This window comes from Schistocerca serialis, chromosome 9, assembly GCF_023864345.2.
Source record: "Schistocerca serialis cubense isolate TAMUIC-IGC-003099 chromosome 9, iqSchSeri2.2, whole genome shotgun sequence".
In the NCBI taxonomy this organism is placed as follows: domain Eukaryota; kingdom Metazoa; phylum Arthropoda; class Insecta; order Orthoptera; family Acrididae; genus Schistocerca; species Schistocerca serialis.
Window position 1 is genome coordinate 142,660,729 of NC_064646.1, and position 14,410 is coordinate 142,675,138.

General features: G+C 42.9%; 1 protein-coding gene across 1 annotated transcript in view; it reads left to right on the forward strand.

Annotated features, from left to right (window-relative positions):
• Positions 1-14,410, forward strand: part of LOC126419426 (protein lethal(3)malignant blood neoplasm 1) — a 147,875-nt gene that overhangs the window by 9,374 nt on the left and 124,091 nt on the right. The gene's annotated exons all lie outside the window — the stretch shown is intronic.

Sequence of the window (14,410 nt, forward strand, 5' to 3'; positions counted from 1 at the left end):
TAGAAGACTGTTTGACGTTTTGTCGCAATATGGAGTACTACTGGACTAGGAAAGGAGGGACTGCATAGACTGTGATGGTGTGCGAAGTGTGTAAAACATCGTAAGAGGAGTTTCGATGCTGAAATAACGTTACAATTTTATTGCAGACAGTGCGGAAAACGAACGAGTATGAGGAAGAATACATGGTTCGGCTCTTCCAAACTATCCACCCAGACCAGCGTAATTCTTCTATCTTGCTGCATTCGAGACTACACCTTGCAAGCAACAGCATCGAAAACTGACTTATCTGCTAATACCGTGTGCGACTATTTCAGATTTTGCAGAGAAGTGTGTTATGTAATAGCGACGAACGACAGTGTACTGATTGGTACACCGAGTAAAGTTGTTGAAGTGGACGAATCTCACATAGCAAGAAGGGAGAACCAGAGGGGACGACCTTCAAAGAGTGAAATCGATCATATTTGGGAATTCGGTGGAACAGAACGAGAGTCCCGGAAGTGTTTCATTGTCAGAGTATTGTCCAGAGACAAGGTCATTTTAGTGCGTCTGAAAAAAGCACTTCATACTGCCTGGTAGTAAAGACATCACAGACGGATTTCAGTCCGACAAGACACTCAGAGCAGAAGGATTCAACCACTATTACAAGTATTTTTGTAACGCTCTTCTTTTGTCGTCGCTGTAGTGAACACCGTAAACATACTCATAACGCCCGCCATCAGAGTCGCATGATCAATTTAGGATCGCACGTTAGATATGTATCGTTTGGACCCCATGACTTCGATAGGCAATCATTCTTGGAAATTACCACATTATTCATCTACTTGCAACACTCTTTCGTTACCGAGCGAGCTGACGCAGTGGTTAGCACACTGGACTCGCATTTGGGAGGACGACGGTTCAAACCCGCGTCCGGCCATCCTGAATTAGATTTTCATTGATTTCTCTAAATAGCTTCTGGAAAATGCCGGGATGGTTCCTTCGAAAGTGCACGGTCGATTCCCTTCCCCATCCTTGCATAACCCGATGGGACCGATGACCTCGTTGTTTCGCCCACTGCCCCAAATCAACCAACCAACTCTTCCGTTGTCAAAATGTGTGATGTATATGGGATCTGGAATGAGGATCCAGTTTATTTTTTGTCCTCTCCTTTCGGAAATGTTTTTTGAGCTCTGTCGAAATGTTGGGTATACTTATGAATCTCTCATAAGCTTACAAAAGGTGTTATCAAAATATTATCTTCAAGCTTGAAGTCTTTCTGACAATTTTATTGCCTTATGCATACCTTATTCATCCCTAGAAGATCATTTTATGTATAAATTGTCTTGGCTTAGTTCTTCTAGCATCAATGCTGATCTCCATCAGATTCCAGTAGAAGGGATGAGAGACCGACTAATGTGACTATCGAGTCGCTGCGTGTTGGCGCTGGCAGCGGTGTGGCGGTGAAAGTGTGAAAACGGTTGCCGAATCAACAGGCGCTAATTAGAAAAGGCACCTCGCACGTGCTTTCGAATGGACGCTTTTAAAACGACGGCCAGTGTAAACAAACTGACCGTTTCTCCGCTCTGATCTTCACCTGACTCAACCGAAATTACGACAGAGGAGACACTAGTAGGACATATTTAGCTATAACCAGCGCTTTTCAAACATTAAATGTGTAAATGAACGTCGAATTAAAGCCCGCTCTCAACGCAGTTTTTTGCTTTCACAATAAAATCAATGACAGTTTTTCCTCAAACATTCGTTTTCGCACGCTACCGATCGATACAGAGAAAGGAAACGCTAAAGAAAAATTCACCAAAACGGAGTAGTAAGAACAATTATTGTTGTGATATTGACGACAGCTATGGGAAGGTTTTCCGCATCTTGACAATGGAAGTCACGATCTAGAAATCAGTGAGGCACATGGTAGCGGGAAATAGTACCACATGTGACACTGACATATACACAAGCATCCGTGAAGTTCCACTGCTGCCAAAATGAACTATTAGTCTTTGTTTAAGATCAGTGAATCCTCCGCGCCCAGTTCTTCAAGGAATCGAGCTCCCACGTATATAACGCCTTCAAATATCAAGTTACTTTACAAATGACTTAATGTGTTACATGTTTTACGTAAAACATGTAAGTGAGGTACGTTAAGGAAAAGGTTTGGAATAAACTTTATGACCTCGCTGTCTGGTCTCCTCCCCCAAGCAACCCAACCAACCCAATAAACTTTAAAGTTTGTTGGTCGTCGCTAATCGCTGTCATTATCAAACACTGGATGGGTACATTCTGGGTAATTTTGGCACCATTTTAAGCAAAAATTTTCATTGCATGTGCATTTCTACGACCTTGTATCTCCTGAATTACGTGGCATACAATGACACAATTTTGCAGATGCATCCAGTGCATACCGTCAGCAAAATGTGTCGCGAATACAGATAGTAGTATATCAGTAATAAACTGAAACATTATGCCTGATGAAATTCTACTACTTGAATGGCGAAAATATAGCAGAGCGATAAACCTTTTCCCGTTCATTATTTTGTGGCGGGTGTCAACGAGAAAAAGTTTCATAAAAGTTTGAACGTCCGTGTTAATTTGTCAATTCCATGTCTCAATCTTTTACATTTCTTTATCCTGCTGTACTCAGCCGTTTTCGTCGGATGGAAACGTTGGAAAAGCAAAGTGACAATCCGGAGAAAAATATTACCATTAGGAAAGCCACGCATTTCAAAGCTGTTATACGTAATTGCAGTGTCTCAATCCGTCCTCGCAGGTAAACGGCTGGTTCCAGACGAGACATACTTCAACTCTGGCAACGTGTTCCATCGGTGCGTTCTCCACTTACAAGGGATGCGTGGAATAATTACACGCTGTATTTTCAATCATCACGTTGGGATTAGCTGCGACCTTTCACGCATCTGGCACGCCGTCAAGAAGTGCGCTCGGCAAAAACGTTCTTGCACTGCAGTCACGTCCGTTGTCCTGGCAGGAGATCTCGGTACATCTGCAATCGAAAGCTGCCCGTCTCCGGTTCACTCTTCGCGACCTTCCAAGAACGGCGACTGCAACACCTGCGATACGTCAACGACGTCCTGTAGCAGTAGAAGAAAGGCTGCTTTCAGCACATGGTGGTTAAATATGCGCTTCTCAGGAAGTGTGATTTACTCGCGATTTAGTTTGTTCTATTTATGACTGCAGGATCGAGACTCAGTAATCGCTTGTGCGAAATCTAAAATGCCTGTGCGCCTGATCACACATTTGATTCTCAGCATCGTGAGCCGTTAGTGTGTGAGTTTGTGGAACGTACTGAAGTTCTGAGGAATGCTCCCTTTTAATTGCTTACTGAAGTCAGTTGACATATACCAGCACCGTACTGATCTCCGAAATCGTGTTAAAACTTAGTAATTTAGGGGGGAGTAGGCACTAAATATACACTACTGGCCATTAATATTGCTACACGAAGAAGAAATGTAGATGATAAATGAGTATTAATTGGACAAATATATTATACTAGAACTGACATGTGATTACATTTTCATGCAATTTGGGTGCACAGATCCTGAGAAATCAGTACCCAGAACAACCACCTCTGGCCGTAATAACGGCCTTGATACGCCTGGACATTGAGTCAAACAGAGCTTGGATGGCGTGTACAGGTATAGTTGCCCATGCAGCTTCAACACGATACCACAGTTCATCAATAATAGTGACTGGCGTATTGTGACGAACCAGTTGCACAGCCACCATTGACCAGACTTTTCAATTGGTGAGAGATCTTGAGAATGTGCTGCCCAGGGCAGCAGTCGAACATTTTCTATATCCAGAAAGGCCCGTACAGGACCTGCAACATGCGGTCATGCATTATCCTGCTGAAATGTAGGGCACTTTGAACAGTGGACGTTACATTTCTGATGTGTTACGACTTGTGACTCTACCCTTTATTCGATCCCTGCGGAACCCTACATTTCAGCAGGATAGTGCCCGATCGCATGTTGCAGGTCCAGTACGGGCCTTTCTGGATACAGAAAATGTTCGACTGCTGCGCTGGCCAGCACATTCTCCAGACCTCTCACCAACTGAAAACGTCTGGTGGCCGAGCAACAGGCTCGTCACAATACGCCAGTCACTATTATTGATGAACTGTGGTATCGTGTTGAAGCTGCATCGTCAGCTGTACCTGTACACGCCATCCAAGCTCTGTTTGACTCAATGCCCAGGCGTATCAAGGCCGTTATTACGTCCAGAGGTGGTTGTTCTGTGTACTGATTTCTCAGTATCTATGCACTCAAATTGCGTGAAAATGTAATCACATGTCAGTTCTAGTATAATATATTTGTCCAATGAATACCCGTTTATCATCTGCATTTCTTCTTGGTGTAGCCATTTTAATGGCCAGTAGTGTATTAAGGCACAAGCACAGGCGTACAGTCATTTTACCCTCGTTCAATCGAAAATGATATAGGTAGAAAAATCAATAACATTGGTGTGAACTACTCTACACCACACACCGTACAGTGACTTACGGAGGCTATATACACTGAAGCACCAAAGAAACTGGTATATGCATGCGTATTCAAATACAGGGATATGTAAACAGGCAGAAGACGGCGGTGCCATAGGCAACGCCTATGTAAGACAACAAGTGTCTGGCGCAGTTCTAAGATCGGTTACTGCTGCTATAACAGCACGTTGTCAAGATTCAAGTGAATTTTGATGTGGTGTTGTACGCGGTGCATGAGCAGTGGGATACAGCATCTCTGAGGTGGCGATGAAGTGGAGAATTTTCCCGAACAACCATTTTATGAATGTACCGTGAATGTCACGAATCCCGTAATACTCCTTACCAATAACGGGACCAATGATGACTGAAGAGAATCGTTCAATGTAAAGGAAGTGCAACCCTTCCGCAAATTGCTGCAGATTTCAATGGTGGGCCATCAACAAGAGCTAGCGAACCATTCAACGAAACATCGATACGGGCTTTCGGAACCGAAGAACCACTCGTGTACCCTTGATGGCAGCACGACACAATGCTTTACGACACGCCTGGCCCCTTCAACTCCGACACTGGAGTATTGATGGCTGGAAACATGTCGCCTAGCCGGACGAGTCTCGTTTCAAATTGCATCGAGCGGATGGATGTGTACGACTATGGAAACAACTTCATGAATCCATGGACCCTGAATGTTAGCAGGGGAATTTTCAAGCTGGTGGAGACTCTGACAGGTGACAGGTACGTAAGCATCCTGTCTGACCCCCAGTATCAATTTATATCCATTGCGCATTCCGCTGGACTTGGGCAATTCCAGAAGGAAAATGTGACACCCCACACGTCCAGAATTGCTACAGAGTCGCTCCAGGAGTACTCTTCTGAGTTTAAACACTTCCGCTGGCCACCAAACTCCCCAGACATGAACATTATTGAGCATATCTGAGATGCTTTGCAGCGTGCTGTTCAGAAGAGATCTCCATCCGCTCGTACTCTCACAGATTTGTGGACAGCCCTGCAGGATTCATGGTGTCAGTTCCCTCCGGCACTACTTGTGACATTAGTCCATTCCACGTTGTGTTGCGGCACTTCTGCACTCTCGCGGGTGCCCTACAGGATATTAGGCAGGTGTACCAGTTTCTTTGGCTCTTCAGTGTATATAGACGTACAGTGACACCTAGCTACAACATGGGATTGAGGTGAGTACCTGTATAGAAGGATACCTATGTGTGGAGTGTCGAGTCAGCCGGTTCCTGGGCCCACGGAGACGGCAGGACAGTGAAAGGAAGGTCTCAGGAGAAACCGATCAGCGACTGCTATCGACCCACGGGGTCAGCCCGGTCAGCCTGCCGTAATTGCGGCCCGCGTCGCAGATGTAATCTCCAGCTACCTGTGACTGCCAGAGCCGCCTCCCGCCGTACACTTTACTGCGGGCTGTTGAAATATGTTACTCCCTCGCGTCATGAACAGGAAGTGGCGTAATGAATGGACCAAACGATTTCCACCTCAATTACGGCGTTACAGTAGATGTCCTTCTGACCAGCCATGCTGGAGTAAAGTCATTACACTAAGCACAGCGCCTGGGTACTTTTACAAAACATCTGATCATAGCAGCGTCCTTGACACCTCCTACTACGATTTACGTTCCTTATCATGTACTTGTATCATCTTTTACTCAAATGACATACTGCAACTGTCACAACCCACCTCCTATCTCCGGTTCCTTCGGTGCTAAACTTGTAAAATACTACCAACGTACGTGACTTTTTTTGCGTTGGGTCCTTGAGGTGGAGCCTTCAGAGCGATCATCCGAGACTTATCTGGTAAGGAGGCTTTCTATTGCAGTTTATTTGTTGAAATGTTCTTGGGTCGACGAAGAACGTTATCTGGCGTCTGCACTTCATTTACACAATTTAATTACCCCGCTGTTGGATGCGATAACGTTACTTCGGCGAATAGGGATCTAGCTACTATACTACTTCGTCCATAATAAGTGAACGTTTCGGATGCGCGACACTCTGTAGCTTCAAAATACTTGATAAACAACTATTTTAAATCCCTTAAGCAATGTACAAATTAGTTGTTATTCGACAGCTGTTCAGGACGAACCCACTGTCAGGAACCTTACACTTGTGCTAGTTATGTCAGAGTCCTGAAGAAGCGGAACCATCCAGCTGTTTTATTCCATGACATACCGCCATTTAGCTACGTTTGTTCTGACGGACAGCGAAATTCGGATTCAAAGTACCGAATTTCGTAGATCTAATTTTTAGTCATATTTTCAGCTGAAAATGCGGCTTTTTTGGCGCGATACCGGCAGTGATCTAAAAATCAAAGATAATTAATTGAAACCCTCAGCTGCCGACAGATGTTGATATACCTCGATGGGGACAGCTGAAAATGTGTGCCACTACCGGGACTCGAAACCGGGATATCCTGCTTACATGGCAGACGCTCTATCCATCTGAGCCACCGAGGACACAGATGAATAGCGCGACTGCAGGGACTTGTCTCTTGCACGCTTCCCGTGAGACCCACATTCGCAAATATCCACAATCTACATACGTAATGTGCCTAATAGATGTTTGCCCATCCACTCATTACTCGCGCACACTAAGGTGACTATTCCCGTAAGTGTTTGGGAAACCTGCGCGCAGTCGCGCTATTCATCTGTGTCCTCAGTGGCTCAGATGGATAGAGCCTCTGCCATGTAAGCAGGATATCCAGGGTTCGAGTTCCGGTCGGGGCACACATTTTCAGCTGTCCCCATCGAGGTATATCAACAACACCTGTCAGCAGCTGAGGGTTTCAATTGATTATCATTTATTCTAGAGAAGCTGCACGGTCATCAATGGTACCTGTTCTTTCGAGAACAGTTGCTATCTTCATATATATAAAAATAAAAGGACTACGTTTATTAATACCCAAGATGACTGCTCATAGCTGTGGTGGTCCTACCTACAAGGTTATCTATCCTCGCAGTAAGCTTGACAGAATTCAAGACGTGAGACAGAATCGACGGTGTTCACAGGGGACCAACAATACTGTGCTGGTAATCAAACTCACGTTTACTGCTGAAGGGGCAGCCTAGAAGCAGGCGTTGGTCACTGTAACTTTGACACTCTGTAGCGTGGTTGAATGACGTGTCTTGATAAGGGCTCCAGTTCTCAGTTTGTTCCCTAAGCTCTTGAAGTTTGCTGATATCATTTTGTTACGCCCTGTGTATATCTCGGAGATTAATAGCGCGAGTAGCTTGAGTCCACTGTCCTTTACTATTATGGTTGTTATTATCACTATACTAACCGCAGCAGATCACATTACTTCATCATTTTAAACAAAAAATCTCTCAGGAGATCTGCCACCATACTTGAAACTGTAGCATAATACACTTGTCATGGTCACAAAATAGTTTCTTTTTATTTATTATCTCATGACTTGTTTCCGGGGAACCCAATCATCAGATCTATTAAAAAATAACAAAAGAGTTTGGACACTTATGGTGTTACTGAATGTAGTAGAAACGGACAAGATACATTTCATTGATTTTAACAGATCTGATAACGGGATTCTCCTGAAATGCGTCATGAGGTAATAAGTATAAAAATTATTCGATGTCTAGGACACGTTCATTATCATTGAAAGCACATTACTTTTCAATATACTCAAAACACATGTTGCTGTTATGGTTTATGGTTCTCCTAATATAACACGAATCATAATTTGTAGTCTGTATATTGTTGTTCAGTATCTTCACTTACACTGTTACTTACTTACATATTACAGTACCAATGTTTGGTGCAGTCCTTGTCAACTGATAGGAAACTCTCGAATGTTGTGTTGTAACTCTGTTGGTATGGGCACTAAGACACCGAAAGATCTCGTCAATAAATCTACTTTCTTCGCGCAAGACGCTGAATATTTCACGATTTGGACAGACATGGGACATTAAAAAATAATTTAAAACCGAAACAAATAGCCAGAGCAGTATCGAATAGCAACTTCCCTCTCTCCAACATATCAGTAATGCGTGTGTAGAACATTGGCAACAATAAATCATCGTCGACGTTAAAATCTGGTCAGGGCTGTCTGCATCTATATTCTGCAAGAAACAGTGAAGAGTAAACCATTATACCACATATTACTGTATCTTTCACGGGATAGCTTGCGTCTGTCTTCAAGGGTCTGGCAGTTCATGCTTTTCAGCATCTCTGTCAGGTAACAAACTTGTGATCATTCATTCTGTCCTTTTTGTAATCGTTCTTATTGGTCATATATAGTATGGATCCCATACACATTAGAAATGTTCTAAAACACGTCGCGCGAATGCTTTGCAAGCCGTCTTCTTTGTAGATCGAATGCGTTTTCCTAGCTTCATGCCATTGAATCTAAATCTGCCATCTGCTTTACCTACGACTGAGCCAATGCGAAAATTCCATTTCATATCCATACAGACTGTTACATACAGGTATCTGTTTGATCTGAGGAGGAGCTGTAGTGATGGTATGCTTTTAGCAATGCTTATCCCGAGAGCGGTTAATATATGGCTTAAGGGGGGTAGGACGTCAAATTAATTTCCTCTGTCGATACTTTTACAAATAAATTAATGAAACTATGTCCCTGTGATCAGGAAGAATTCAGGATTCACACTCAGAGCAGTGGAAGTTCAAAAACACAACAAAATAAATTTTTTTATACGTGGAATTTCATAATTTTTTTCACTTACTATTGGCTGCATATGTTGCTATAGGCACACTTGTCTTCATAAGTACGAGAGATTGTTCTATGAATTTTGCACAGCTTACAAACCACACTTACAGGTGTATGAAACTCTAGAATTTTATTTAATATATGAAAGAATGAATGAGCTGTTACATTTTAAACATCATGTTTAGAAAAAAACTCAAATTTTATAGATAATTATCCCAGTTTTTACCACAGTTTTTAATATATTTGGAAAATTCTAGAGTTTTGCATTAAGGAGTTTGTGTTTAATAAGCATGCCAAATTTGAAAGTAATAGGATATTTATTTTGGATGTTACATGTACCTAAGTACAGATATTTGTGTTCTGTGGAAAATGGGTTTTAAAGTTTCTGCTTCTATTTGGCAATCTTTTAGAACTGTCCAGCACCATAACTAGGTTCTTTTTCATTTCTAAGTCAGTTTTCTTTCTTTTCACATTCCTATGATGCACTCTTCTTGATTTTATCTCCTCCAAAAATGATTTATCTGCTTTCACTATACACTCTCTGTCGATCGCATACAAAGCTTTGATGCAGTTCACTCCGGGCTAAATTCTCATTTTCTCTAAAACATATACCTGTTTTGTACACCATCATTAAAATATGAGACTGCACCATAAACACTAACAGGAGGTGCATTTCTTCCCACAAAAATGGTTTTTGGCGATCTTTACCATACACATTGATTAATACTTTCATTTGGGTTTTGGGTACCAACATGAAGACATTTCTGAATATAAAACATAAACATTTGAATTCTACAGAGCGAAATATAATTACATATGACAGAATAATGCTGTGCAGAGGTGTGTGGCACTGCATCTTGGTACACTTAAGACCAAATAACGTGCTTTATAGTTTCTCGAATATATGTGGTTTATACATCTAACTATTCAGGAAGATGTGAGCTACAAAATAGCCATATTTTCGAAAAATCGATTTTTTTTTTAATTTTTGAAGTCCTGTCCCCCCTTAAGGCATTCACATCACACGAATATACAGGCGGCTCCAGACACCCCCATGTTCACTGCTTCCCGTATTTGAGCAGTTTTGTCTGTCCTCTTCAGATGCTCCTGTGATCCATGAAAATGAAGGCAGTTCGACTACATCACGGAAAATTCGAATATGCCCTTCCACTTTTTCGACAAATGTCATGCCCAGTCACCAAAGCTGCTACGAAGATTCGCAGCAGTGTTTGGGCACTTCTCATCACAGATGGCCAGGCAATGACTCCATGTCCATCGTAATCATCACGACCCTCTATCTTTGGCGCACCATGGCGAGATGTGCACATTCGCCGTAAAAGAAGATTCCCATACGCGGTTGTCAAACTGAATCCGGTTTCATTTGAGAACATTACCCTGGCCTGAATTATTGCTACAGTGGTGCAGTGGGTGAACCAAAACTTCCGGGTGTCCATTTTACTCTGAACAGCTGTAGTAGAAGGACCGTCCGGGAAGGGTCTGGAGTAATTTTAGAGGAACCGGCGGTCCTCTACATTTATGATATACGTAATATGAACTGATCACCACCATGCAGCCAAGGAGCCCCGCTGTGAACATGTGACACAATGTACCTTCTTTCGTCAGCTGTGAGATGATACACATCGTACTGACAATGGAATGCTCTTGTGGTCTTCCTTCAACAGTGTTATTCATTGCAGCCATCAGTTTCATGCTACAACTGATTTCATCCTCTTACAATGGTCTTCAGGTGTCTGGTTTTCCCACCTACCTGCACCAGATATTATCTTACGAGTTAGCGGTGATTACACTGGCGTGTGCACTGCTGAGGTAGACCGCTTGTCAGCTTCTTCTGCCAATAGCTTCATGCAACGACGTTACTGCGACGCAGAGTCACTTGTGGAAGTCTTGTTGTTATCCAGTAATTATCAAGTAGTGTACGAGGACACCAGTAATAAAATACACTCTAAGACAAACGAAAAGTCGGCAGCTCGTGGTCGTGCGGTAGCGTTCTCGCTTTCCGCGCCCGGGTTCCCGGGTTCGATTCCCGGCGGGGTCAGGGATTTTCTCTGCCTCGTGATGATTGGGTGTTGTGTGATGTCCTTAGGTTGGTTAGGTTTAAGTAGTTCTAAGTTCTAGGGGACTGATGACCATGGATGCTAAGTCCCATAGTGCTCAGAGTCATTTGAACCATTTTTGAACAAAAGAAAAAGACGCGCCACGAAGAAATTAGTCGATAGGGACGGAAATCGAGAGATGTGATGTACACGTACGGACAAAAAATGATTACAATTTCAGCCAAAATAGCTGATTTATTCAAAGGAAAGAGCTTCACAAATTGAGCAAGACAGTAACGTATCGGTTCACCTTGTAATGGTTCTTTATTTACGTGACCATTACGGCACTCCAACACCAGTTCTCGATACCAGTAATATCGTACTACTTTTCTGCGAAGTAACAGACATATTTTTGTGACAATATTCACATTTGGTTTTATTAATGTGTAGGTACTCCGATGTATCGATATATTACAGTGATATGGTACTTGTGTGTATTCATTTCTAGGACTGTAATAATCTTTGACTTACTTGTAACCGTTTTGGCGCGAATTGGCACAGAGCAGTCTTTGTTTCACTTTGCAGAAGTTAAGTTGTTATTTCGCTTTGTAAAAGAACAGTCAAGTCTTGTGTTTGGTTAAAGTGGAAATTAAATATATGAAGATTGATAAAAAACTGTTTTCTTGATGATGTGACAATTCAGAAGAAGTATATCTGAATTTTCAAGATGTTTAATAAAAATGTGGATCTTGAACACCAAGTCAAAAATTATTTCTACCATACCATTGTTCTGATCTGGGACTGTTTGATCATTAAGAATTTCCTGAAAAACGCATTTATTAGGTCTTCAAATATTGCTAAAATACAGATGTGGACCTTCTAGCAATCAAAGTGGAATCACACTAGAATCAACAAGATGAGCCGTAACAACTTCGACGAAATCTACGTGGGTACCCACTCAAGATAAGTGCCAAAATTAATGACCTTTTTACAGTGACTTCATTATTTCCATTCCTACGATACCATCCATAGTCAATAACTTTGTTGTTTCCCGATAAAGCGAACGTATGCTGCGTGTGCAACATTATTAATCTGATTTCTAACCTACTTTGTAAGTGGTGGTATTGTTAGAACCTCTAGTCTTTATGCAAGCCGCTATTCGGCTTGACATTCATTGATAGATTCGTTGGACGTCCTCATGGGGAATATCGTGCCAAAATCTGTTCAATTTCCGCTTTAGACCGTCAAAACCTCAAGATGGTTGGAGAACCCTGGCCATAATGGTCGAAATCTTCTCAGTTGAGGAGAGATCTGGCGACCTTGCTGGCAAGAGTAAGGTTCGGCAAGCACGAAGAGAAGTATTAGAAACTGTCACCGTGTCCAGGATGAAATTATTTTGTTTAAATGTAAATCCAGGATAGCTTCATCCCATGTAGGCTTTCACGGCCGGCGTTTTCATCAGTAAACACTTCCGGGCTAAGTTGCCGTGGTCGATCTGTAAAACTTCTTCTCCCTGACGTTTCGTTCTCAACTACGGAGAACATCTTCCGAGGTGAGTCGACGACTGGCTGCTAGGAGCTGGGGCCGCCGCTTATATGGAGATCGTAGAGGGCGCCACCGCACGTCACGAGGCGTCGATGTGTAGCTATCTCTGGCTATCGTCTGTTCTCTCGATTGCAGGCAATCGATTGTCACGTGATTGATGCAACGTCGACCGCCATATCTTGTCCAATTTTAATCCTTCTTCTTTACGTTTAAAATTGTATTGATGTTTGTGGATTTCAATTGCCTCTCTATACATACGTGTATAATAATGCGGCGTCCTCGCTAGCACGCTTGTCTCACCAAATTTTATTTCGTGATCTCCATCCTTAAAAACATGTTCCGCTACTGCCGATTTGTCGATATGTCCCAAGCGACAGTTTCTTTTGTGCTCCGTCAACCGTGTATTGATGCTTCTTTTTGTACTTCCTATGTAAACCCTGTCACAACTACACGGAATTTTATATACCCCTGGGGTGGCTAGGGGGTGACGAGCATCTTTTGTTGATCTTAGGCATTCACTAATTTTCTTGGTAGGTCTGAAAATAGTCTCCACCTGAAACTTGGCTAGAACTTTCCCAATGCGATCCATGATGTTATGGATGAACAGAAGAAATACTTTTCCAGCTGATGGTTGTTGCTGTCTCCTAATTTTAGGCATTTTTCTACTTGGGTGAAGTGCTCGGTTAATCTCGTTTTTCGTATAACCATTTTTCGCAAAAGCCATTCGTAAATGATTTAGTTCTTCTTGTAAGTAGCCTGGTTCACAAATATTATTGGCCCTATCCACTAGTGTTTTTATGACCCCCCTCTTTTGCCTAGGGTGGTGGTTTGAGTTCTTATGGACGTAGCGATCAGGATAGCTTGTCATGAAGGACAACAACAAAACGTAGCGTAGGATATCGTCGTTGTACCTTTGTGCTGTAAGGTTGCCGCGGATGACAACCAAAGGCATCCTGCTATGAAAAGAAATGGTACCCCTTACGGTCACTCTGGTTTTCGGGATGCATGGCAGACAACAAATTGGTATCCCACCACTTTTCAGGGCGTCGCGAGACACGTCTTCGCTGATCGTCGGGACTCAAGTTCGAAGAGGGACTCTCACTGAAGACAGGTCTACTTCAGTCAATTAGATTGCTGGACGAAACGTGTCTATTGACGCCTCAGACAGCAATGAGATACCATCCTGAATGTTGCCTTCTATACGGCCTGACAACCTGGAGTGATGGTCTGATGTGCCATTTCTTTTCATAGCACGAGCCCTTTGGTTGTCACCCATGCACCCTTACAGCACAGCGGTACGTCGACGATATTCAATGCCCCGTATTGTTGCTCTTCGTGGTAAGCCAGCGTTGATTTACATTTCAGCAAAATAATTCCCGCTCACACACGCGAAAGTACTGCTTGTCTCCGCGCTTGCCAAACCCTACCTTGGGCAGCAAGATCACTTGATCCCTCCCCAACCGAGAACGTCGACTCTTATGGGTGTAACCCTCCAACCATCTCGGGATTTTGACGATCTATTGCACTAGTTGGACAGAATTGGGCATGATATCCCTCAGGAGAACATCCAACAACTATGTCAGTCGATGCCACGCCGAATAACTACCTGCATAAGGGCCAGATATAAACA